The following is a 26,294-nucleotide window of genomic DNA, read 5'->3' as shown; positions in this document are numbered from 1 at the left end:
AGCAGGACTTTAGTTAGAGCAACATTAGACAAAGACATTTAGCTGAGCTGCAACCTATTTTCCCTCCAGAGTTGAGCTTATGTCTTTTATTCTCCCAAGAAATTTGTTATAATAAATTCAATTGAAGTGTTCTCTTACTCATTGCTTTTTTTCCCATAGAGCCTAAGGCATGGTTGGTTTACACAGCTCAATTTCCTTCATGGCCAGGGGACATTCTGGTATACTAGGAGCATTCTTCCTTTGTAGATACAAACATGCAGACACACACACACACACACACACACACACACACACACACACACACACACACACACAGCTGTTTCATTCCCTGTCGTCAGAAGCAATTTGTTCTGGAGGGATGTAATTTGTTCTAAAGGGAAAGAGGTGAGTAATGAGTGCCTACACTAATTCACATTTTAGAGAAGACACAGATGGGTCATTTGATTACATATTAGAATTGATCTTTGAACATACACAGTGGTTGGAAGACAAAATTCCAAGGGGCAGCAGCTCTTATCTTGGTGACCACATCCATTCTACTGTTGCGGCTAATGGGCAAGACCAACCCAGCCCAGGGAAGGTAATGTAGGCTTTTAACAGCATGCGATGCCTAATGGAACCTGACACAGAACAGTCAGACATGGGTTTCAAGGCTGAGACATACAAGAGTGAAAGAACAACTTTCCCCTCTTCAGTGTGGGTCCAGAAATATTTTTCATCTCATAATGCCCTCTATCACTGAATGCAGTGACTCTAAGCAATTCTTTGGGAAAATGCACACACATACAAACACACTGCACATTTTATAATAGAAGCTTTACCCTGATTTTGTCTTTCAATTGACCCTCCCTCACTATTTGAAATTCAAAAAATCCATGATTAAAGGGGATCAAAGGCAAATACTCCCCAAATTCATATTAACAGACATGTTAACAGATATATCTAGGAAACAAAGGGGCTTCAGTAGCCCAAATGGTTTGAGGAAAATCTGAGTAAAACTAAATAAATTAGATTGGAAGATTTCTCATAAATTTATTTTATATGTTCATATAAATTCTGAATCTCTAAGAAAGATAGACAATATTGAATATTCCCCCAGTTATTCAAAAGTGGATGTTTTAATTTAATGAATATTATGAGCATCTCCCTTGAGACTGGTGTTCTATGGATCGAGAAATACTGGTTTAATTATAACAATAATAACAGCTAATGTTGATTCACAAAGTCTGGATTCTGTATAACTTGAATCATCCACTAATATGTATTTTTAAGATATTCACAAATTAGTCTATTTTACCAAAGTACAGATTCAAACCATGAACCACCTCTCCGACTAAATAATTTATTCAGGTTTTTTCAAGTTACGAGCAGAGGGTGAAAGGGAAAGTTTAGACATGCCTGAGGATTCCCTAAATCTGAAGGAAAGGAAAGGATAATAGCAAGAGTTGGAATAAACAGACAACCTCTAAAAGGGTCTCTATGAAACAAAATGATTCCTGGAGATCTAACACCTTAAGTCTTTATAAGTCATCATGTTGGTTGTAGCATAACCTGTTGCAATGTAACCTAATGAGAATTGGTCGAGCGTCTATTCTATGTAGTCATTTACCACAAATGATTTAAAGTTGGGGATGGTAGAGGATGTGAGATCAGTGAAGCTAGTATGGCTTGAAAGGATAAATCAAACATAAAACATCAAAGATGAGTATAAAGAAAGTCACATGGTGAAGCAAACATAATAAGAAACAGACTGCGTATATGCTATACCATGCTCAAGGGGAAAGAATGAAAAGGAGATTTGGAGTCTGACAGGAAAAAAGGAGAAAAGCTTTGTAAATGAGGATTTCGGCACAGCTTTGAAGAAGCAGGACATTGATAAAAGAAGGAAACCCTAGATGGAAGAAACAATATTTTTTAATTGTGTATAGGGAGAGAAGTGGAGACCTGTTCAGAAAAGACATAGCTTCATTTCATTGAATTTTGGGATTGTAGGAAGGTGTGACAGAATGTAAGGTAAGAAAAGTAGGTTGATGTCAAATAATAGAAGATTCTGAATGCCACATTAAAGAGTGCAAAATTTCCTTTATAGTTATTGATAAATTTCTGAAGGTTTGGAGAATGTCTTCAAAGGCATATAATGGGGAAAGTAAGGGAGGAGATGAACAGAAATAGACCGAAACTCCTAAGATTTAGCATGGAAGATGAGACTACATTGCAACCTCTTACTTCCACGTGTGTGAGTTATTAGCAAACAGTTCAAGTTCTGATCTGTGTTAGGTCACTTGGAGATGTGTTATGCCACTGGATTACGTAGAACCTTTGTTTGGAAGACAGCCTGAGTAAATAGTCTCGTTTACATGCTGCATATTTTGAAGACCTCTGATATCTGCACTGATAAGAGCATTAGTAATTTCACAGTTCTGTGTTTTCAAAGAAAATTGCATTTGCATAAGATATAGATGCCAACTCTCTCTTCTATATTCAGTGGACACTACAACAAAGAGAAAAAGAAGTTTGCTTTTTAAGTTTTGCTAAATACGCATATGTATGCACCCAGCTACCTCAAGAAGTTGTTATCGCACCGCCACACAATTTCTATAACAATTTTCTTGCTGTGCCAAGTGCAGAGGATCCAAACTATGCTCCTTCATGTCTCAGTGATTGTTTCACAGCATCACTAGGTCAAGAGAAAGACCCACCAGTTCCAATTATTCAGAAGTTAGTGAAAGCTTTCCCACTAAGATCGGGAACACGACAAGGATGTCCGCTCTCACCGCTTCTTTTCAACATCGTATTGGAAGTCCTAGCCACAGCGGTCAGACAAGAGAAAGAGATAAAAGGCATCCAAATAGGAAAGGAGGAAGTAAAGCTATCATTGTTTGCAGATGACATGATAGTGTACATAGAGAACCCTGTAGACTCTACCAAAAAACTCCTCAACCTAATAAGGGAATTTGGCAAAACAGCAGGATACAAAGTCAACATTCAGAAATCAAAGGCGTTTTTGTACACCAGCAATGCAATAGAAGAAGAAGAAATCAGAAAAAAAATACCATTCGATATAGCAAGAAAAAAGATAAAGTACCTAGGCATAAATTTAACCGAAGACACAAAAGACCTGTATGCAGAAAACTATACAACATTGAAAAAAGAAATTAAGGAAGACACAAATAAATGGAAGCATATACTGTGCTCATGGATTCGAAGAATTAATATCCTCAAAATGTCCATACTACCCAAAGCAATTTATAGATTCAACGCAATCCCTATTAAGATACCAATGACATATTTCACAGAAATAGAAAAGACATTTCAAAAATTTATATGGAACCATAAACGACCCCGAATAGCCGCAGCAATTTTGAGAAAGAAACACAAAGTAGGAGGGATCACAATACCGGACATCAAACTCTACTACAAAGCCACTATACTCAAAACAATCTGGTACTGGCACAAGAACAGACCCATAGACCAGTGGAACAGAATAGAAAGCCCAGAAATAAGCCCAGGTCTCTATGGACATCTAATATTCGACAAAGGGGGCAGAAGCATAAAATGGAGCAATAACAGCCTCTTCAACAAATGGTGTTGGGAGAGCTGGACGGCTACATGCAAAAAATTGAAATTGGATCATCAGCTGACACCATACACAAAAATAAACTCAAGATGGATAAAAGACTTAAATATAAGTCGCAACACCATAGAAGTCCTAGAGGAGAACATTGGCAGGAAACTCTCAGATATCCCATGCAGCAATTTTTTCACTGATATGTCTCCTAAAGCAAGGGACATAAAGGAAGAATAAACAAGTGGGACCTCATCAAAATAAGAAGCTTCTGCACGGCAAAAGAAAACATCAGCAAAATGAAAAGGGAGCCAACCATATGGGAAAATATATTTGCTAACGATACATCAGATAGAGGTTTGATCTCCAAGATATATAAAGAACTCAGTCGACTCCACTCCAAGAAGACAAACGATCCAATCAAAAAATGGGCAAAGGACCTGGGCAGATGCTTTTCTAAGGAGGAGATACAGAGGGCCCAGAGGCATTTGAAAGGATGCTCAGCATCACTAGCCATCAGAGAAATGCAGATCAAAATCACCATGAGGTACCACCTCACACCGGTCAGAATGGCCATCATAAAGAGATCCACAAACAACAGGTGCTGGCGAGGCTGTGGAGAAAAGGGAACCCTAGTCCACTGTTGGTGGGAATGCAGACTGGTGCAGCCACTATGGAAAGCAGTGTGGAATTTCCTCAGAAAGCTGAAAATGGAACTGCCTTTTGATCCAGCGATTCCCCTGCTGGGACTATACCCTGAGAACACCAAAACGCCAATACAAAAGAACCTATGCACCCCAATGTTCATAGCAGCACAATTTACAATAGCCAAGTGTTGGAAGAACCTAAATGCCCATCAGTACATGATTGGATCAAAAAGTCATGGTACATATGCACAATGGAATACTATGCAGCAGAAAGAAAAAAAGAACTATTAAACTTCGCGACAGCATGGATGGAACTGGAGAGCGTCATGCCAAGCGAAATAAGCCAGGGGGGCGAAAGACAAATACCATATGATCTTACCTATAAGCGGAACCTAACCAACAATGCAAAGATGCAAGGAAAATATGACCAGCAACACTGAAAGGAAAAGAAATCAACAGAGACAAGAGGGAAGTGGCGGGGGCAGGGAAAAGGAAGGGAAGGGGAAAGTCAAGGAACATATAGCAAGGACTCATGGACAAAACCAAAGGGGAAGAGCTGAGGGAGGGAAGGAGGGAGGGGGCAAGGGAAAGAGGTGGGGGGGAGGCAGAGACAAATGTATTTAAAAAGTAAATAAATTTTTAAAAAATTTAAAAAAAAAAAAGAAGAAGTTAGGTCCCAACAATTCAATGAATATTTACTCTCTAAAAGCTTGGAAGATGTTTACAAAAAGAGTATCTGTATATTGACAGAATAATATTTTCATTTTATTCTTAAATAAGCACAGTTATCAATGGAATGTGTGCTCCAGTTGGGTATTTCACTTCCTCCCTTGCATAAAACTTGAATTCAAACTGGATGCTGCTACTCATATTTCCTGTTCCACTTTGATATTCATGTAGCATTTGCTTTTGATCATGGCAACCCACACCCAGCTTCACAAAAATATTGATGTTATCAAAAGGCAGATAGCGCTGTCTAACGTTGAAACTATGGACTACCTCAAGCTTATTGGTTTTGCAGGGTTTCTGTGTTTCCCTTGAAAATGTTAAATGTTTTGAGGTACCTCCGAGAGCTCACTGTAGCCCCACAAGAGGTCATGCACCAAGTTTGAGGACCACGGCCATAATGCTTACTTTTGCTAGGACGTGAAAGTTTCTGCTAAGCAGATGAGGTTAGAATAAGGAGAACATGAGTTTCAAGGTGCAGGAAAATGATTTCTGAACAGGCAGTGATAGAAGGAGGCAGCCTCATGATGGCTAAGGTAGAAGCTCAAAAATATTATAGTGAAAAGACTTGAAGTTCATATACCTTCAGGTAATATTTCCCACCTACTAAACACCACACCAAGGTTAATGGCCTTGGGCAATCACCTCTCACCTTCATTTAAGGATGCCCTTAAGTACTTTTATTACTCCAAGTCTGATGCAGTCTCAATGACCAGAATTAGTGTATGTTTGATTAAGAGGCCTTAGTAGTCTCCCACTAGTATTAAGTTAGTACGCAAATGATACTGCTTGTAGTTAAATGTAGTTTTGAAATATTGGGACTATTTTGGATTGTACAAGATTTTAACCATCCACTTTATTTTTCCTATGGGAGGTTAATTTTCTCTCAGCCCTCACAGAGACGTTTGGAATTAATGTGGGCCTGCACGCCAGCCCCTCAGTGACAGCCTCCAGTGTCTGCCTGATGAGAATGATTTTTAAAAACCCATTCCTTCCATTTGCAAAAACTACCCTCTGGGGGATGAGTAGTTTCAAGTACAATTTTCTTGGGTACATTGCAGACTTTAAAACTTGTGACCAATATTTAATTCTCTGACAGTTTGAAAAAAACAGATTTACTGTCTAAAGAAATTTTGACTTTAGAAAACTATATCCTGTGCTAAACTATCTCTAATATAAAGTGCTACAACACTGATGAAATAAATAATAAAACAGAATAATGGATTTTTATCACTATATTAATCTTGATGAAGCCTCTAAACCACTGTTACTATGATTCCATGTATATTTCATGATTTTCACTTTTGGACTTTTAAACTCCTCACATAGAACCTTTGAAGATATGAAGTGACCCAATCAAATACTAAATTTTCTCTGTTTTTAACCCATTGGTTCCTTTTAACGTTAACCTCAGAAACACGTTTTCATGGATTGAGAACATTTGTGATTATAAAAGGTCAAGGCCTAATACCAGTATATTTAACCAATATGGTTTTGCAGACTGTTTATAGAAATTCTCTGAGTTGCATAGCAACTGTTTTTTAATTACTATTTGCAATCTATATTTTAATAATTTAATTAGTATTTGTGCTTCATTAAATTGCTACACCCATTAGATTTAATGAATTCAAGTCATAGCATGTTTTCAAAGGTTTTTTTCACATGTTACTGTGCAACTCAGAATATGAACCATATATATCTTCTATTTATAACGGGTATACAAATCTGGAAAACAAAGAGTTAATTAGAAATTTAGTGAAGATGAATATTCTTTTGAAATTACACCATGTTCACAAAAATGAGAAAGTTCACAGATGGATTTTTTTTCCTTTTTTTTAACATGAGAAAAATAAATTTGAAAAATAAAATATTCCTTCAATTCTTTGTAATAAAGTTTTAAAAGTTGCTCTTGTGAAGCACCCAGGGAACTACTATAAATTGTGATGCAAGATTAATGTTTGAATACTGGCTTTCCTCTCTCTTATTCCAACTATGTTTATAGTGCATAACAATGTGCAGTCCTGGGCTTTGAATCTTAGTAGCCCACAACATTCCCCTTTATATCTCCACCTGGAAGTGGCATAAGCACCTTAAACTTAATATGGTCAAAATTAATTATTTGCCCCTCAACACTCAAAGCTTTCATCTCACAGTCTTCCCTATATTAGTCAATTACTTCAGTGCCCATGCAAATACTCAAGTCAATAAGCCAAGAATATCCTTTGATTCCTAATTTTCTTGTATCTCCTATGTCTATCCCACTAATAACTCCTGTTGGTTCTACTTCCATAACATATCTCAAATATGGTAATTTTACTCTCCATTTTTTCTGCCATCTACCTATGCTAAGACACCATCATATCAAGACACTGTTATCTCAAAGTGGTATCTCTGAATCCATATGTTGCTCTATGTTTCAGTCTGTCTCCCCTGACTAAACCCCTTCCATCACTCTCCTTTGCTCTTAAAATCAAATTCTTCCTTTAGCACTTGACCTGACCTGGCCCTTCCTAATTCTCCAATGTCAGCACATCAGACTCTCTCTAGTTTACCACCTCAGGACTTTTGTATTTGCTCTTCTCACTGCCCCGAACACCTTCCTGCCCTTCTTTCCAGGGCTGGCTTGTTATTATACCCCATATCTCCTGCGTGGGTGCCACCTTTTCACAGAGGACTTCCCTGACATCCTCATCTAAATATTTTAACTTTCCTCTCCCTGATTATTTCCCTTCCAATTTGAAGCTGTCTTGTTTATTTGTTTACATCTTTATTACATGCTTCTTCCACTAGAATTTGTAGTTATCACAATTTGTAGTTATCTTGTTCATTTATTTACTTGTTTATTACATGGATCTTCCCCTAGAATATCAATATTCTTAAGGCAGAAATCTTAACTTACAGTTTTGTTATTGTATCTTCAGTACCTAAATAAAGATTGAAAATGGTAGTAGGTGAGTTCTTGACAAATAAAGTATACTCCAGAGGGTCCTTAGGAAGAATAAACCACAAAGTTACAGAACTGTAACTGGTAGATGAGAAGTTCAATATAACAGCTTTAAACACAACTGGATACATTTAAATGACAATGCATGTTAATTAATTCAGGAAAAATTCATGCTTACTGGGAGCTAAAGAGTATTCTAAATACCAACAGTCTAATCCTTTTATGAAGTTGCAGTATATAAAAATAACTACCATTTTTTGCCGTGTATGATGCATACTCACATTTTTGTGTGCATAATACATGGGGTTATTATGCCCATTATTATATCCATGGTATGTAATCATCATACCCATGTATAATGCACATCCTTATTTTTCCCTCAAAAATTTGGGCATAAAAATACACATTATACATGGCAAAATATGGTATCCAAAGACTTTCCAAGGGTTGCTTAGGAGTGAAATATGCAATTATTTATTCAAAATGGTTCTGTTACACTATGGACTGAAGGCAGACAAATGTACCATAGTTGTTTCTTTATATTCATCAAGCCAATCTTTCATTCAGTCCGTCTAAATTACTTATTTCTCTGTGTGTTTGAGGTGAGAGTAAGGAGGGAAAGACATGCTACATTCCCTCAAGTTTCCTATGGGGCATACACATTTTTAAAAAAAAAATAGAAAAGGGGTGAAAATATGTACCTATAGAACAGAACCAAAAAAAAACAATGAAAAAAAGGATGAAATTATAATGATAAATAGAGTCATTTCTTGGGGCCATTTAAGACAATATTATTTCATGAGCCCATCAAAATATAAGAGAGTCCACAGACCTTTTGACTATAACTGAGTTCAGTTTTCAACAGTTTATAATTCATTTTTTCTTCCATACGCACTTCATGATAAACCATTTCCTTTAATCTGAGCATCAGAGTTTCAATGACCCCCCTAAAATTATATAAAAGTGAAATTAAATATAAAACTTCATATGTATCACATACATATGCATTTTTTTCTGGGAAGAGGATAGTGGGTTTAAGTCTACGATTCCAGAATTAAGACCTCTAAGCTGGATAATGTTTTAAAGTAGAATCATCTCAATGAAGAAGGCAGAAATTAATCATGAATAGATTTCATTTTGATAATTCAAAAGAGTAGCTATGTAGGTCAATACTGAAAATGGATTTTTTTGTGTGTCTTATATGAAATAAGATTGCAATAAGAAATAAGCCATTAAAAACAAGAAAACAAATATTTAGATTCTGTTATAAAAGTCCCTCTGATTTTTCTATATATACCTTAACTCCAGAAATTATTGACTTAGTGAGTAATAACACCAGGAATTCATTGATTTCTACAGTAGGGCAATTTTTTACCGATATATATTGGTGCACATTTCATAGCTCATTTCTCTGCAGAAAGGCATATTTTGGACAATCTAGGGCTGCACTGCCTAATATGGTAGCTGCTAGCTACCTATGACAATTGAGCACTTGAAATTTGACTGATCCAAATTGAGATGTGCTGTGCATAGAAAATAAACATAAGATTTCTAAGACTTCATATGAAAAATATATGGAAAATATTACATCAATAATGTGAAATGGATTGCATATTGAAATGATATTTTGGGGTATACTAGGTTAAATTAAATATATTATTAAAATGAATCACCCCATTATTTTACCCTTTGTATTGTGGATACTAGAAAAATTTAAATTACATCTGTGATTCTCACTATATTTCTACTGGATAACGCTAATCTATAGGATATCTTAAGAAGCAGATTATTCTTATCCTAAAATTATTTCCATGGTCCAGTCATTGCTAGAATATGCATTAAATCATCATCAAGGAATTACTCTATGAGATACTATAGGATATCTCTTCCCAGTTTTAATCTTTCTTTTCTTTACATGTAAGGATTTTATATTTTCTGTGAGAAGTCTTTGTAAAGTTCTACAGTTTGTATTGTGTGAGGTTGTTCCTTCCTTTAGTAAATGATTTGCTGTGCTTTATCTACAGGTTGGTTCATTTATTAATAGCATGCATTCCTGGAAAAAATAATAGAAATGATTATAATTTAATAAGCAATGATATTAACCTCTTTGAAAAGTTCATTCATGCAGCTTCTGGGTTAGTGAACACTCAGTGATTTGGAAAGAGCGGAGCACCGGGATTAAGTCTGGAATCTACATGCCTCTACTCTCTTCTTTGATCTGTGCATCTATTCCATATGGCTGTTCCTGAGTTATATCCTTTTGTTATAAACTGGTGATCCACAATTCCAGTGATCTTCAAATCATTTTTTTTACTACTCTTTTTTGCAGGCTAAGACCTATGAGCAACAAAGCCCCATGGAATTTAGATAATTTACTAAAAGTCCACACAGATCACAAACATTAGACGACAATTGTTCTACTTCAACAGTATTTGATGAAGTTTGTTGAAGTTGAATTGTAAGTTCCAAGAGATTTGTTTTGAAATAAAAGATTTTTTTCTAAAAAGAAAAAAGAAAAGGAAAGTTCATTCATTCTCCTTTTCACATCTCAAAGAAGTCATTGAAAGTTAGTGGAAAAATGAAGAAGCCACATTTTGCTGAAATCAGAGGCATTTGGGCTTACTCAATGGTTTTACCAAAGTTCTGCAAAATTGAGTTGCATTTTTCCCATTAATTCATACTCTTCTTTTTAGAAGTTCACATGCACAGAGAAACACACAGAGAAACACAAACTCATTGTTGGTGGAGGTTTGTAGTCCGCCAACCACTACCCTACTTCATAGTATCACAGGTTGTCTCTAAATACGAAAATCATTTATCCTTCTGGCAAAGACCAGTTCTTTTCCTATGCAAAGAAAAAATGTTCACTTTTATTGTCTCATTATGCCACATTTATCTAAATGAAATTAATATAGTACCTACCACAGGTTTTCCTAGCTGATTGCTTACAAGTTTGAAAATGTTAATACTCAAGGACATTAAAACCAGAATAAAAGAAATTAGATCCTTTCAAATAGGAGATATTTTAATGTGTGGTCCCATAAAATAAAGTAAACATTCTAAACAATGAAGCCTATAAACATCAGGAAGATGGATAAGTTGACACCTCATTCTGCATATCTCTGTTTAATAATATTATATTTCATTTCCCGTGCTAAGAAAACAGCCATTACCCAAAGCAGCCACTCGTAAACAGGCCTTGAGAACAGATTGCATCCTTGTTGGTGGTATGATAATTGAAATAAGTTTTTCAGTCTTTTATGAGAAAATACCAGATGTATAAAATACCTATTAATCAATTCACTTGCTTTTGCAAACATAAGTTTTGGAACTGATGGCTATTACAGAATAAATTCTGCATGCAAAAGAGAATTGTGAGAAATACCAAAGAATTAGCTAAGTGATTCATCTGTGGACTGCTGCTGGGTTTCTACTGATTGCAATGTAGAGCTATATGATCATAGTACATTTGAGGCCAAACCTAGAAGCGTCATGCCCAGTATTTCTCTACTGTTTTTCCTACAGAAAGGAGAACAGGGGAAAGAAAAGTGATTGTCATTTGAGTATATGTAATGTGAGTGTACTATCAGTTACACCCACGATAGTGTACTCTATTCATTGATGTTTCCAGTAAATTTCCTTTGTCTATCAACTTTTAAAACTATTCAGTCAGCACTTCACAATGACATTAAACCAAATCATTCTAAGTTTCAACAATAACATCTTTGCACCATACCCCAACCTCATTCATTCAAATACAAATAAGGAAGCAATAAAAATTGGAGAAAGAAGAAAGGTCATGGAAAAGATAACATGGGAGCTAGCCTAAAAGGAAACATTAAAATGATAGGCATTTTCCCTGAAGTACTATTGGACATATTGACATTTTTGGCTAAAACTATCTTGAACTGCTTTCTCCCTCATGCAAGAGATAAAAGAAGTTGCATTCCTAGAGGAAGAAATAGGTAATTATAGAAAACATTATTTTCTTTTGCCATTTGAATCATGACTTTCAGTCTATTCCCTTTACAGCAGTCTCTAGAGCCCGGATCACATGCCTCACTCTGATGTTCCTGTGTTTCCATATTTTGAGTTCAGGGCTTTACTTGATGGAGTCTGCTTTTTTCCAGCCCAGTGCTCTGGATTAAATTGCTGGTTTCTTTTACCCTTTTTCACTTTTGAAAGTCAAGAGGCAGATGATTTTATCTACTTACCTAATTTGCATGTATAGCAGGTATGTAAAATACATTTTACAATGTCATCTCAAGCTCAGAAAATAGTTTCTCTCACAGGCTTCTCTTTTGGTATTCCTTCTATTCTCTGTTTGTTCAAATCTATGGGGGACCATCTGTGAGACCTACTCTTTCAAAGTCACTAACACCTAGTGTAGCCCTGGCTGGTGTGGCTCAGTGGATTGAGCCCCAGCCTGAGAACCAAAGGGTCACTGGTTTGATTCCTAGTTTCAGGCCAGGTCCCTGGTAGGGGGTGCACAAGAGGCAACCGCACATTGATGTTTCCCTCTCTTTCTCCCTCGCTTCCCCTCTGTGTGAAATAAATAAATAAATTCTTTTTTTAAAAGAGCTATAGCTTGGTGATATTTTTCCCTTAAACTCTCCTCACGTTGCTTTTCTTAAGTCCATCTTCCCTAGACACTAACTGACCTTTGATTGACTCTTCTCTTTTGGGACACTAGCCCCAGATCTCTATCCCCAAAAAGTCTCTGTTTGCTAGTCAGCATAGAGTTATTTAGATAATTTTTTCTCCTCTTCATCCAGTCAAAATTTACTGCTAGTGGTCACTTATTGGTGATAATCATTTAGAGCTTAGATTTTTGATTCAAAGAAGAAAGCTCTAATGGTAAAACCATTAAGTTTCCCAGAGTCTAATGAAGGTCATGCTGTCCTAAGGGCCTTAGACTGTTTGAATTGTTCAATGAGATGTATGACGTCAGGTGGACTTCCTTCAATTCGACCATGTGAAGGGTTACTTATTTTAGGCCAGACTAACTCTGAACATGTGACACAATATCTCCACTTTCACTTCCCGTTTTCTGGCACCTTACATTTACACTTGTAGAGACATTCATTGAGTCAAGGAGGAAGCAAATGGGTATATCATAATAGCAAAGAATCTCCAGAAAAATAGCCTGTTAAGCCCATGCCTAAATCGTCTTCTGAACAAAATTGTATAGTCCTCTGTTCTGTATTGTCATGTACCAGTTGTCTTTTTCTGCTATGTCTAATTGAATTGTCTCTATGAGTCTTTCTGTTCCCCATACAATAGAACCTGGGCTGTGAGACAGGAAGTCCAGGTTCCAGCCCCAGATCTGGCAATCAGTCATTGGTTCAGAAGTTTTTGCCAAGTCATTTTCATCTGCCTGATCCTCAGGGGTTGGGGGAGACTTTTTGAAATATCTTGTGGTGAGCATGAGAAAAGTTCATATAGTTTGATAAATCCTTTCTCTCTCTACCAGATGATTCTAATGTTCTTGTCTAAGGGATTTGTGTCCTTCTTACCCAATCCCAAGCACTGAACTAGCAAAAATTTCTCATTTATTGAAATAACATGAGGAATTTTATTAGTTCCTTTGAGAATCACTGCTGCAATGAACAGATCTATAAACTTTTTGGAAAATGGGCTGCTTTGAAAAACTATATATATATATATATATATTTTTCCCCACCTCCAAATATTCATTTACATACAAAATATTAGAAACATTTTTAAAAGTTCACGGATGTTCACATATCCCTTCCACAAGAGTCTGAACTTCTTGTGGTCTTATTACAGTATATTTGGTTGAGATTGCTGCTGAATAACATATACCCATTACTAAAAGCAGGGAGTCTTATTGTTATTCCACCAATGCAGTTTTAGCTAAGAAACATTTTCAGAAGGAAAGGTGAGTTAGAAAACCTCCCAAAACTATATGTATTGACTGTAAAAAATACTTAAATTATTGTACTTTTCAATATAATTCTGACCTCTTAATGCTTCTCCAATATAAACTATTATTACCTATGCTAAAATGTAACATCATTGCAGCCTGAGGCTTAACAACTTCTGTAAAAAATAGCATGCTCAAATGCTGCAATTTGCTTTTTGTTTTTAATAGAAGATTGCAATGAATTAAATGAAAAAACTAACCAGAATAGCAATACAGATTACTAACCATAATAGCCAGCTTCAAATATGTATCCTGGGGTTTCAGATGATGTCATAAACTATTCCTGCAAATTTAATAGTATTGTTGCCTGGGAGCTAAGCTATTATAGTATGTTTAATTTCACTAAGATGTAAATTACATGCTTCAGCTTAGTGTGTATTGGCTACTGTCACTTTGCTTTCTTATTTTTGCAGCTGTCGGACATTGTAATGTTTATGGCTGTTTTGTTTATCTAGAAGATGCAGCTATCATTTTTTAAACATATGCATATATGTGTACACCTATGTAATATAAAATAATTCATATGTAAGTTTATTTCATGCTCGGTCTCACTCTTTAAATGTTTATTATCAGTGTTGTCAAAAGTCAAATTATTTTAAGAGTAAGAATAAATGCTCCTATACTAGCATTTTAAAGTATATAATGTATGTGTGTGTTTTTATGTATATATATTTTTAATACAGACGTTTCCTCTACCACAAAAAGGAAAATTTCAGAAAAACTCTTAAGACAACCTACCCTTAATGCTCCTGCCAGTTTGCCATCTTCTTTGCCCTGGCACAGACATTTTATAATATCATGTATAAAACACCTTTGGACTTTTTTTCTTTTTGCTTTACATCATTCTTCAAATTAAGGAGAAATAGGTTTAATGATTAAGAGCTTGGGCTTGGGAAATAAAAACCAAATCTCCCATCCACAAATTATGTCTCATGCAGTTTATGTTACTACCATATCCTCAAAATGTAAAATGGAAATACAACTCTATATTATCTGTAATCTACTGGTCATATAAAGAAAATTTTATTTCTTTTTTCTTCCTTCTCCTTGGTGCTCTTCATAGCACCTGGAAATCTTGACAATGTCACTAAACTCCTCCAGAATTTTGTTTCAATCTATCAAAAAAATGAGACTTTACTAAATCATCTCCATTGTTTTTTCATTATGACAAAATATACCTCCTCAACTGAGATAGTAATAAATTTTTTATTGGATATTTTATATGTCTAACATAGTACCAAGTGAGAGAGAGAGAGAGAGAGAGAGGAGACAGAGAGGGATTGAGATTTAAGGAATGCATTGTACCCTAGAGAGTTGGGGCATAAGCAAGAGTAAAGAACTTTTTTGTTCTGGGGATGGTAAATAAAACAGCTTAGTCCTGAAAGGGAACTATAGAAGTCCCACTGTATGTAGAAGCCAACAAAAGTTAGACAAAAAAGATTTGGGGATTTATCCTATAAATGAAGAGGTAGCAAAGGTCTTCTGTAGGCAGAGAGAGGACAGGAACATTGTCAATGTTCTTATACAGAATGGCAATTTGATAGTGTCATTTTATCCATCTTTGGGATTCTTATAATTTATCAGGGTACTGTTATTTCTCTCATAGAGTCTTACAATAGAAAGGAAGTAGATGCGGACACAAGAAATTTGGGTTCTAGTCCCAGATCTGTCAGTCATTGGCTGAAACATTTTGGCAGGTCATTTTCAAGTGTGCTCTTGAGAAAAAATGAGAAATTTTTATTAGGTCAATGTTTAGGACTGGATTAAAGGATCATGAATCTCTTAAGCAAGAACATTAGAATTCTCTGGTGGTGATAAAGGAAAAGTAGAGAAAAAGAAAACAGAAAAAGTTAAGAGCCTGAATGCAGATACTGTTGAAGAGAAGGGGAAGGAAAAGGTGGGGGTTCAGGGAAGCCAGAGGAAGGACACTGTGGCTTGGATATATTTCCAGAGCTTTTTAGTTGCTCCAATGACTGAATGCCTTAAGGTATTTCCTCTACAATTTCAAAGACCAGCAATATAATTGTCAGTCTTCTTTGTAGTCTTCAAACCAAGGAGCAAGAGAGTTGAATTTTAGTCTTGCCTTCCTCACTCATTCCTAGCGTCTCTCAACACAAGTTGCCTTTCTTAATTCAGTTTTGTTCTCACTGTCAACAATGAAGATGTTAACTGGGTGAAGTTTGAGATATCTTTCTCAAGTTCAAGAACTGTGCTTTTGCCCTGGGGGAGACTTTGTACCTGTCCAAAAACCTCTTCAAGCCTTTTTAATCCAAAGAACAAAGGCATGAAGCGCACCCTCCTTGAAATTTACTAAGGTACAAAGTTCTTTGAAGTAGAGGTTAGGACATTTCTAACTGAATCCTGAGTCAAACAAGGGGTTCAAGACCAGCAAAGGAGGTGTGGGCCAGACAAGTAGGGTGTTAGGTTTTCTAACTGAAAATCATTAATAGGAAGCTGACCTGTTTTTGAGAAACAGTTTACTTTCTGCCAAAACCAGTGACTTTTACTGTAGAATAAATGTGTATATCTCATTTCTCTCATGTTTAACACTTTAAAATATTTATTTAACAAATATTTGAAAGAAATCTTACATATACTAGGAATTGTTCTAGGTACAGAGGATATAGCAGTGAATAAAATGGACAAAATCCTGGCTCTCATGGCATTTTTCTCCTAATAGGGGACAACTGGATTAGATTTTACAATCAACCATTACATTTCTCTGTTGCAAAACTTTAACTTGGTGGCAGATTATAACGTTTTACACTATTTGTGTAAATAAAGTACTTTGGGCTAATTACTCTCACCTTCTCTTTATAAACCCATCAGTTTGATCCAACCATTATATTTACATGATTGCTCATAGGACAGGAGAGACAGGTGTCCAATATTGCGTACATTTTCTTCATTAGCATCACATTGAGGTTTTCAATGTCAGTAAAATGGTTTCCTAAACTATCTTGGAGCATTGCCTTGTTATTGAAAACAGATCTTAGTCCTTCGGCTATATGAAGGTATTCTTATTATCCTTACCTATCTTCAGTTGAGCTAAAAGGAAGAAAAAAATTAAATATTGTCGGTTTAAAAAGAAAATAGTTTTTGAAAATAATGATTGATACAGGCTAGTCAGTACTTGGGATGAGGGGACATAAGTCATCATTAATGAGAACTAAATTTGAATAAGTTCATAATGAAAGCAAACTTTTTTTTTTCTTTTTGAATGCCTAACAGCTAATTAATGCCCTAGTGGCATTGAACTACAGACGTTCATTGTTTTTCTTTTGGGTATGTTTGCACATAGCAAAGCCTAGTCTATATTTGACTTGAGCTTTGTTTATTTACTTAGTGCAGTTGCATTATTTAACTAACTTGTGTTTTTTTCTTTATGGAGCAAGAAAAGTATATCTGTATCATGGAAGCATCAGAAAGAGATTGCTGTTAGACTTTTACAACCTTTTTTTGTAAAGTGATGGATATTGTAGAGTAGATGTAACACCAGAGTAAATCAGAAATTTTTTTTAACAACAGCCATATAAAGTGTGGAAATTAAATTCTCAGAAATATTTCTTTGCTTGGGAGTTTCCCATTGGAAGAACTAAAATCCAGAAATTCTATATATGAACAAAGGATAAAAGGAATAAGAGGGTGCAGGTTTTTACAAGACTGTTATAAAAAAAAAAGCCGCAAATTATTTTCAAATGTTTGTATGTCTCTTCCATTGAGATTTATCCAACAAGAAACATGTGCTGATATTTCTCCTCAATCACTTCTAAGGCTTCCAGATGTTAATCATGAATGTTAGTGAAACCAATTCCAAATCCTCTTCATCTTTGGGATTCTTTCCTTTCACTATTGAGAGATATATTATATAAACTGACACATGATTTATGGCAGAAATGAAAGAGAATCTTCCATTAGGGCCATCACTACATGTTAAAAACATGTCTATCTACAAATAATACAGTTAATTATGAATAAAACTATAACTCTTCCTTAGGTAACTAACCAAAAATAGAACAAAAAGACAGAAATAAAAAGCTTCTCACTAAAATAAATGTATTTCTAACACCAGTGTCAAACATAGCCTAAAAACATACTTAAATAACATAACTAGAAAGCCCAAATAAAAATAGGAAGGAAATGAAAAATATGCATTTACTTTATTTAAAAAGGATTCTCTTTTTTACAGAATTCTGAAGGCTGAATTGTTCCCACCTCACTCACCCCTCCCCCAGAAAAAGATATGTCCACATCATAATCCCTGGAACCTAAAATCATTACCTAGGTTCAGGTATTTGCAGATATAATTAAAGATTACAAGACAAGGAAACGATCCTAGGCTATCCAGGTGGACCCCAATACGAGTGACAAGTGTCCTTATAAAAGACATGTAGAGGAGAAGGCCATGTGAAGACAGAAGCAGAGACTGAAGCCATGTGGCCACAAACCACCAAAAGCTGGGAGAAACACAGAACATTTCTCCCATAATGCGTCTATATGGAGTGTGGTTTGGCTGATGCCCTAATTTTGATTTCTGACCTCCAGAACTGTGAAGTAATAAATTTCTATTGTTTTAAGTCACCAAGTTGGTGAGGATTTGTTATAGCAGTCCTAGGAAACAAATACAGCAAGACTTCAGTCAATCACTGAAGCTAGACAAGAGTAGGACCACTTCACCAGAGGAAAGTGTACCAAAATTACAGTTCCTCATTTAAAATCCCTCAAACTATCTCTTATGCTTTGGCATGAACGAGGACTCCAGCAGACTCTAACCAAAATTTCAAATATATCAAAATCACTCAAACTGAAACAGTTTGGGGGTTCGCTAAAGGAAAGACAGAAGACTATACAGTTATATATTTCCAAAACACATGCAGGTGAGCTAAAAAAATATATGAGCCAATAAAATACTGAAAAGTAAGCTTACAGTTGTAACAAATTTTAATGAGCACTTACGCATTAATCAATAGAGTAACATTTCATAAATAATTTCTAGACTCAATGCCAGCAACTTAGAACTTTAAAAAAGTCAAGCAATAAAGATTTCAGCCCTTATCAGTTAATAAGTCTATACTGAATGCCCACGGAACTGACAAGTACTTTAGACCCTTAGGCCGGAACCATATGCCATGACTCTGGCTTTCTACAAGCATTTACTCTGGGAGGAAGGACACTTGAATATCAATAAATCAGTATGTTCTCCAAAAGTTAAGATAAGAAGTGTGAGTCCTGGGAGGTTGCTGCTGGACATTCTCAAATCACTCCCTCTCTCACTTTGGAGATTTCACAATAGTTCCTTTTTAGAAATTTTATAATTATTCTACTTCTTTTCAGTTTCAGATATCCAATTTTCCTTGATGAGCATCTTATGCCAATATTCTCATTTTTGTTTAATGTCCTTACATTTTTTTTCTCAATGATTTCAGATTTCCATCACTTTTTCTTCCTGAAAGACAGGGTCCCCCTAAGAGAAATGTGACAGCATAAAATATCCTGGAGTCCAGATTTAGTGGCAAGCAAAGACCCCGATGGCAAACTTAACTTCCAGGAAAAAACTTGGAGCTACAGTAACTCTGGAAAGCATTATATGTAGCTTGTGAAGGCAATGGGCTGTTTTTGTTCTGAGTAGAACAAAGACCTGAGTAGAACTTTGTATTTCATTGGGGAAAAGAAGACAAAAAAAAATGGCACTAAGACAGCCCAAGGCATGGCTGAGACTACAGCAGTGCATGATGTATTTCTGGAAAGCTGCCTCCAGACTGTTTATTGATTTAAATATTTTATTCAACAATTACTTTTTGAGCATTTAAAATGTATAAAGTACCTCATTATGATATCTATTGAAAATACAGATAAAGAAGACACCCTTACCTCAGAGAACTCTCAGTCTATATGGAGAGACACAAGAAAAATAAACATAGCAATACAGTGTGACAAAATATATAACAACAGAATATACAAGATACAGTATTTGCCCAAAGGAAAAAAATGCGTTCAACTACAGTTCAATTCATAAAGAAACAGAACCTTGAGCTGGTTCTTAAAAATTAATAGTAGCAGTTTTCAAAATGAAGGAAGAGTAGGAGTTACGAGATAGTAAGAACAGCATGTGCAAAGGCATTGAGCTGTGAAACTTGCTAGCAAGTAACTGTTCATGCCTGGAGGTGTATGACTATGACCTGGATAGGAGGGAAGATATTACTAGAAAAATAGGCAGAAGTCATGTCATAAGGGAATTTTATATCCTGGGAAGAATTTGAATCTTATCCTGCGGGTAGCAGGAAGCCACTAGAGGCCCTTTTGCATCTGCTGGATTCAGGTGCCCATCCCTCTCCCAGGGATGCTCAGCAGCACTGCCTGACGTGGATCTGAAACAGAATCACAACCCTGGATACCATGATTGACAGTACCCAGGCTACATTTTGATATATCCCTGATACAGTGCCCTGCATGTCAGCCCCCAACCCCAAGTCTGGCCTTTACGTTTTCTGATTCTAGATTTCTCTTTATCTTCCAAACACAAATAGTAAAAAGTTAAATAATATTTCAGAGCTCTTTGGATATAGTGAGGGAAAAGAGGAGATCAATATTAAATATAATTAATTTCCTAAACTGGTTCCCATTTCCTGACCAGGAAGGTTGATTTCTCTCCTACTAGTTGAGTTTTCATTCACATTTGATCCAACAGTTAAAAAAAAAAAAAAAATCAATGACTTAAATAAATAGATGACAGATTTTTTACAAGGCTCTGTCGTAGGAATTGACACTTGTTTTATTGACAATGATGTATTTGTTGTTGTTATTACTATTTTTCTTTTGGTTTTTGCTATCTTTTAAGTTTTCATTTCCCTAAATGCAGAATTCCCTAAACATCAGGAGCTCCTGAATCAATTCAAGAGACAGGCCTAATTTTCTGACATTGAAATGCAAATCATATTACCAGTTTAGTGCATAGTGGAAAGACTTTAAATAAAACTCCAGGAAAATGAAAATCGTGTCTCCACCTGCTGTTTAAGGATACACCAGGTCATGAATGTTAACCTTCGGTCAGTCGGGGGTATTTGTTAAAATCTGGAGAGTTGAGAAACACAGTAATGGCAGAGTGTTTGCATTCCTCGTCTGACCTAATTATAGCAGCCTGTGGTCAAACTGCCTGACTTACACCCTCGGAGACTTACTGGGCTAATAAGGTTGAACTCTTATTAGTATTTACATGCAAACAATTCAAGAAACACCTCAGTCCTTCACAGGTGAGGTATTCTTGCTCTGGGGTCAGCAAGCTCTATTAGTACTAGTACATGATGGGTGAAAAAAATTCTTCAGAAAAGAGAAAACTAGGAAGTCACACATGCGCTTGCTTGTGCCCAGTGCCCTAGAGCCTTTGGTAATTGTAAGGGTGTCAACTCTGCATGTGACCATGTAGTAAGGAATTTGTTTACACAGCTGTTAATAGTGTGCTTGGGATTTCTTCTGGGAGACAGTAAGCTGCAAGGCAAAATATTGGTCTAGATAAAAATGATGTCCCCTGACTGAACTGTAATTATTCAAATAATACCCAAAGTGAAAGCAAAACATTTGGAGGGATTTTTTCTTCCAAAAATGCTTTGCCTCCTGATTTTTTCCTATTTATTTATTCACTTTTATTACAATAAAATATGTTTTAATTCAAAAGAACTATAATTCTATTACCTGAAACTATTGAAGTTTAAAAGAATATTTGATCTTTTCCTTTGATGCTGCAGTTCAGTTTTTTCTTTCACTTTAAGAAGATCATATAAGGTAGGGAGGTTCGTCACCCTCAAACAAAGTAGCCAACAAAGGGCTATTTGAAGCTGCCGTTTCTGGGACAAAGACAGTGGCAGGAGTCTACCGTGAAGATTCCCTCCATTAAAAATATAGAATTGAAATTTTAGAAATTGATTTTAAATGTTGAAATCAATTTGGACTATATAGGGAAGGGGGAAGAGAGAGAAAGAGAGAGAAAACTAGAGGTAAGCAGGGACAGAGAGGGGGAAAGAGAGAGAATCCAAGTAAGTTTATGAGGTGTAACACACTGACTTTTTTTTTAATCTGGCGTGGACAATATTTCTTGAAAATTGAATTGGGTGTCAACATTTGGAAATCAGGGGACTTACCCAGGGAAATCTTGTCTTTGGGCTCTCAATATCTGATAACACTGGATCTGTAGATGTGTGATATAATTGGCCAGCCAGGGCTGAGTGCTTGATAGCTCTAGATTTCTCTCCAGTCAGCCCAGTCCCCTCCTGAGCTACTTTAGAGGTGTTTCCTGGAATGGTCGCTACAGGCATTTAAGTCTGTGATATCTGATAGAATTGTGCTTTTGTATTTACCACACCCAAAGGACACTCATATCTCTTAAAGAAGATAAGGGATGGCACAGTCCCAGCACACTTAACAGGATTTCCCTTTCCCTAAGCCATAGCATGCATGCATGCACCATGGTGCACAGGACTATTTTATACTGAATTTATACACACCTCAGAATCTTTCTCAACACAAAGTACCAGGTAACCACTTATAATCAGAGATGATTCTTAGATAAACTCTACTTGTTATAACTGCTGTAGGACCAAATTAAAATACTAATAGCGTTAGTCATCAAATGGCCATTGACTAATCTCTGCCTCTCCCATTGCATACTATCTGTGGCCTTAACATTAGAAAACTTCTAAGCAATGTGTGAAATCATTATTAACAAGATAATTTTAAATATTATGAAATGTAACTTTGGTGATGTTAAAAATCACCAAGGAACTCATTTATTCCTCCATTTACCCAACACCTTTGTTCAACATATTTGCTCAATATCTACTGTGTGCTCCAAGAGATATAATAAGAAAGAAAATTCCACCCCCAAAATTACCTTTAATAAATCAAAAATAAATAATGTAAATAACCATAAACCAAACCTAGTAAGTGAGATAACAGAAATGCAAATAAAATATATGGAAGTGGTCTAACTCTACATGGCCATATAGTACTAGAGCAAGGGCATTCTAGGCAAAGAGATTAGGAACTGTATATAGAAACTAGGGACAATCATTAGGGTTGACCTAACTATATTGTTAATAACATATAAAACTACACAAAGGGAATTTTGAAATAACAAATACATAACAAATGCAATTCACTGGTTAGTGTACCTACTATAATATTTACAGAAATGTCTTGTATTATGAAATCACCAGAATAAACATTGTAAAGAAGCAAAGTGTTTTATATTTTGCAACAGAGTGATCTTTTGATAACTGATAAAAACCTGTAATTGTAGGATTTTTAATGGTGAATTGGTTAAACTTAAATAAAATTGAACAGGGATATATGGCTAATTGAATATTGCTAGCTTGAATAAAAATATTTGTAATGATTGTTCCTAGCAGAAGATGCATAGTTCCCTAGGACTTGAGTGTTCTAAAACTTGATAGTTTTTATTGCATGTAATTCAGGGACAATAGCTGATGTTCCACAAGTTCATCCTTAATAGTTAATTTTGTGCAATTCTACTAAGACTCCTTTCCAGCAGTCTAAAGGACAAGATGAACATAATGCACTATATGTGCTAGAGAATTTAAATCCGCAAAGCTCAGCATACAAAAGGGTCTCAACCTATTTATTCTACATAGCAACATTTGTTCCACTGCACAGTAATGTACAGGTAAATGGTGACACTGCTAGGACAATATACTTCTTTTAAAAAGTGTGAAATAGAATTGTAAAGAGTGAGAAATAAAAAAGGAGATGCAGCTTTGGACAGTTTAATGTTATTTAACATATCACCAATTCTCTTGACAGAAGCAGTGACAAAAGAGAGAAAAAAATGACCAGATTATCAGAAACAGGAAGTATTTCTTAGATATAATTTGTTATGTGTCATTTCTCTCTAAATGTAATAGAGATAACAAGTAACTGAAAAAACATATACAGGAAAGACAAAACAAATCTAATTTAGGCACCTACCTAATTGTATATGTGGCATAGAATACTATTGTTTGGCAACCGGATAACTTCGAAATGCTAAGTGGTTATTTGGAAAGTCTTACTATTTTAATTATATATAATTGTATAATTTGTGTATACAAATATACAAAGTAAATGCATTGTTTGTATATATAAATACTCTAAATTTTGTTAATCTCTTTATCCCATTTATTATATCACTTCCAAGAGTTAGACTTATAAAGTTCCTCATTACATCAGAAATAAACTTCACAATCAGTAGTATACTCTAGTCATTCATAAGAGAGTATTATGTTTCTAATTTGGCTCTTCCAGCCAAAGAGTTTAAGATACAAAATTAGGTAAATTTAATTCCCGTGTGCCAAAATGCTTTCTGGGGGAATGAAGGGTGCAATTCTGTCTATGCGTTTAAATACAGCTAATTGAAATCTGTAATGAAACTATGTTTTTTAACTCTCTTCCTCTCCCCTATATTAGCAGATAGTAGAGATATAAGCATGTCACCAAACAAGGAAACAAGGCATTTTAACTGTTTCTGATATCTTAGATCACCACCCAACACCTCGAGGATAAGAATCAAGGAGATAAGGATTTTCAAGTTTCAATTCACCTAGTAGATAAAATAAGTGTAACATTGGCTATTTGAAGTATTCACATTTGGGCTGAACACTATAAAGTGATAAAAATCTGTTTGCCTTAGCTTCCAAGATTAATTGTTTGAGAGTAGGCTGTTTTTAATTAGATTATCCTCCAAAAGATGGTAATCTCAGGCTAAATTTCCTAGGTCATAATCTTTTATAAGATAAAAGATACAGATTTGTCCCCCTTAGTCTTTTCAACCATTGATTATAGATAGAATCTCTTCATTACAATTTAACATGTAAAATAGATAAATATATTGCTATTGCTTAAGTGTATTTTTATTTATATCACAAGGATAATTTTTAATAAAATAAATTTCAACAAAATTCCAGTATCTTCCAGTCATCTTATGTTTTCATTCTCTATCTTAATTTTAAAATGTCTCTAACTTGTATACTTAATGTTGTTAATAGTGTTTGAGTCAAACATGAGGTGTCCGTATTCCTATAACTTTACAAATTTACCTTCACATCTGATCATGACCCCTTCCCATTTCTGTAGCTTCATTGGCATGTTAAAATTATCTTTCTTTCAAAGAGTCAATCAAGACACAACTAAGGATATTAGTCATTTTTGCCAGCCAAGCTACCTTTGTCTCTCCTAATATAGTGTCTTTCACTTTCAGGGACTTTTGTCTCTCAATCATGTATAATTTTGCTGTGAGATTTAACTCAACTATTAACCAACCATTATAGTAATCAAAGGAGCCATATTCTTGCTCCCACCATCCTGGCACCAACAAGAAAGAACACATGACCTACACTTGGCTAACAGATATTTGCTGGGCTTTGAGATTTGGTTTGGAGGTGCAATGGCATAAGAAAAGGCTACAAATTATCCAACTTATCACAGGAGGAACAGGCCTAATAGATTTTCTACTGAGTCACTGCTATTCTTCCTGTTCTCATCTCACGTGGTCTCCTATGTCCATTCTTTCTCTCAGTCCTCAGTAGCCTTCCAGTAATTACATTTGTCTTTGGCTTAAGACAGAGATTTTTGATTAAAATCCAGAACCTTATCCATTATAGGACTGTTTCTTTGCTTTATCTAATGTAAGTAAACATATTTTTAAAAAACAATTAAAGGACAGTCCCTTTGAATTGAGTATTATCAATTTTTTAAAGATGCCTATATTTAAAATAAAAGTATAGCAACAAAATGTGGTATCACTCTACTGGAACAATTATGTAGGATATGAATACTACAGAAAAACAGAAGAGTCAACTCATGTTAATATTTCATTTCTAGGTTTGACCACTTACATACCACACATAGATACACACATACTATATCTTCACTATTATATATGTGTTTAATTCAATAAGATGTATTTTAGAAAGAAAAATGAGTTTACATTTTTTTTCTTCATTTTTATTCCCCTGAAAACTTCTTCAGTGACATTCTGGAAGAAACATGATCTATTTAATTGAATTCAATAATTATGAATATCAAAACTTGAATGAATGTATTTTGTTAAGCATTCAGAGTTGTATGATTACCAATTATTTAAACAATTGAACAAATGTATAGGCAAATGATACATTAAAATATAGACAAGTGGATATACATACATGTTAAAATTAATTCTGCTATGTATTTATGATTTGAGCATTTTACTGTATAGTCTGTTGTACCTAGGAATTTCAGTCATTGTGACCAAATGACATGATATAAACGGCCGACATTCTTCTACTACAGAAACAGAAATGTTTGAAAAAACTATGGCATTAATTATCTATTGCTGAATAATGAATTGCTCCCAAGATACTATTTCATCATTTCATGGCGCTGGAATTCAAGAAGAGTTTAGCTGGGTGGTTCTGGCTCAAGGTCTCTCATTAAGTT

This window comes from Pteronotus mesoamericanus, unplaced genomic scaffold (assembly GCF_021234165.1).
Source record: "Pteronotus mesoamericanus isolate MK-2021 breed Mesoamerican mustached bat unplaced genomic scaffold, CSHL_Meso_final contig_73, whole genome shotgun sequence".
Lineage (NCBI taxonomy): Eukaryota > Metazoa > Chordata > Mammalia > Chiroptera > Mormoopidae > Pteronotus > Pteronotus mesoamericanus.
This window is presented reverse-complemented; position numbering follows the sequence as displayed.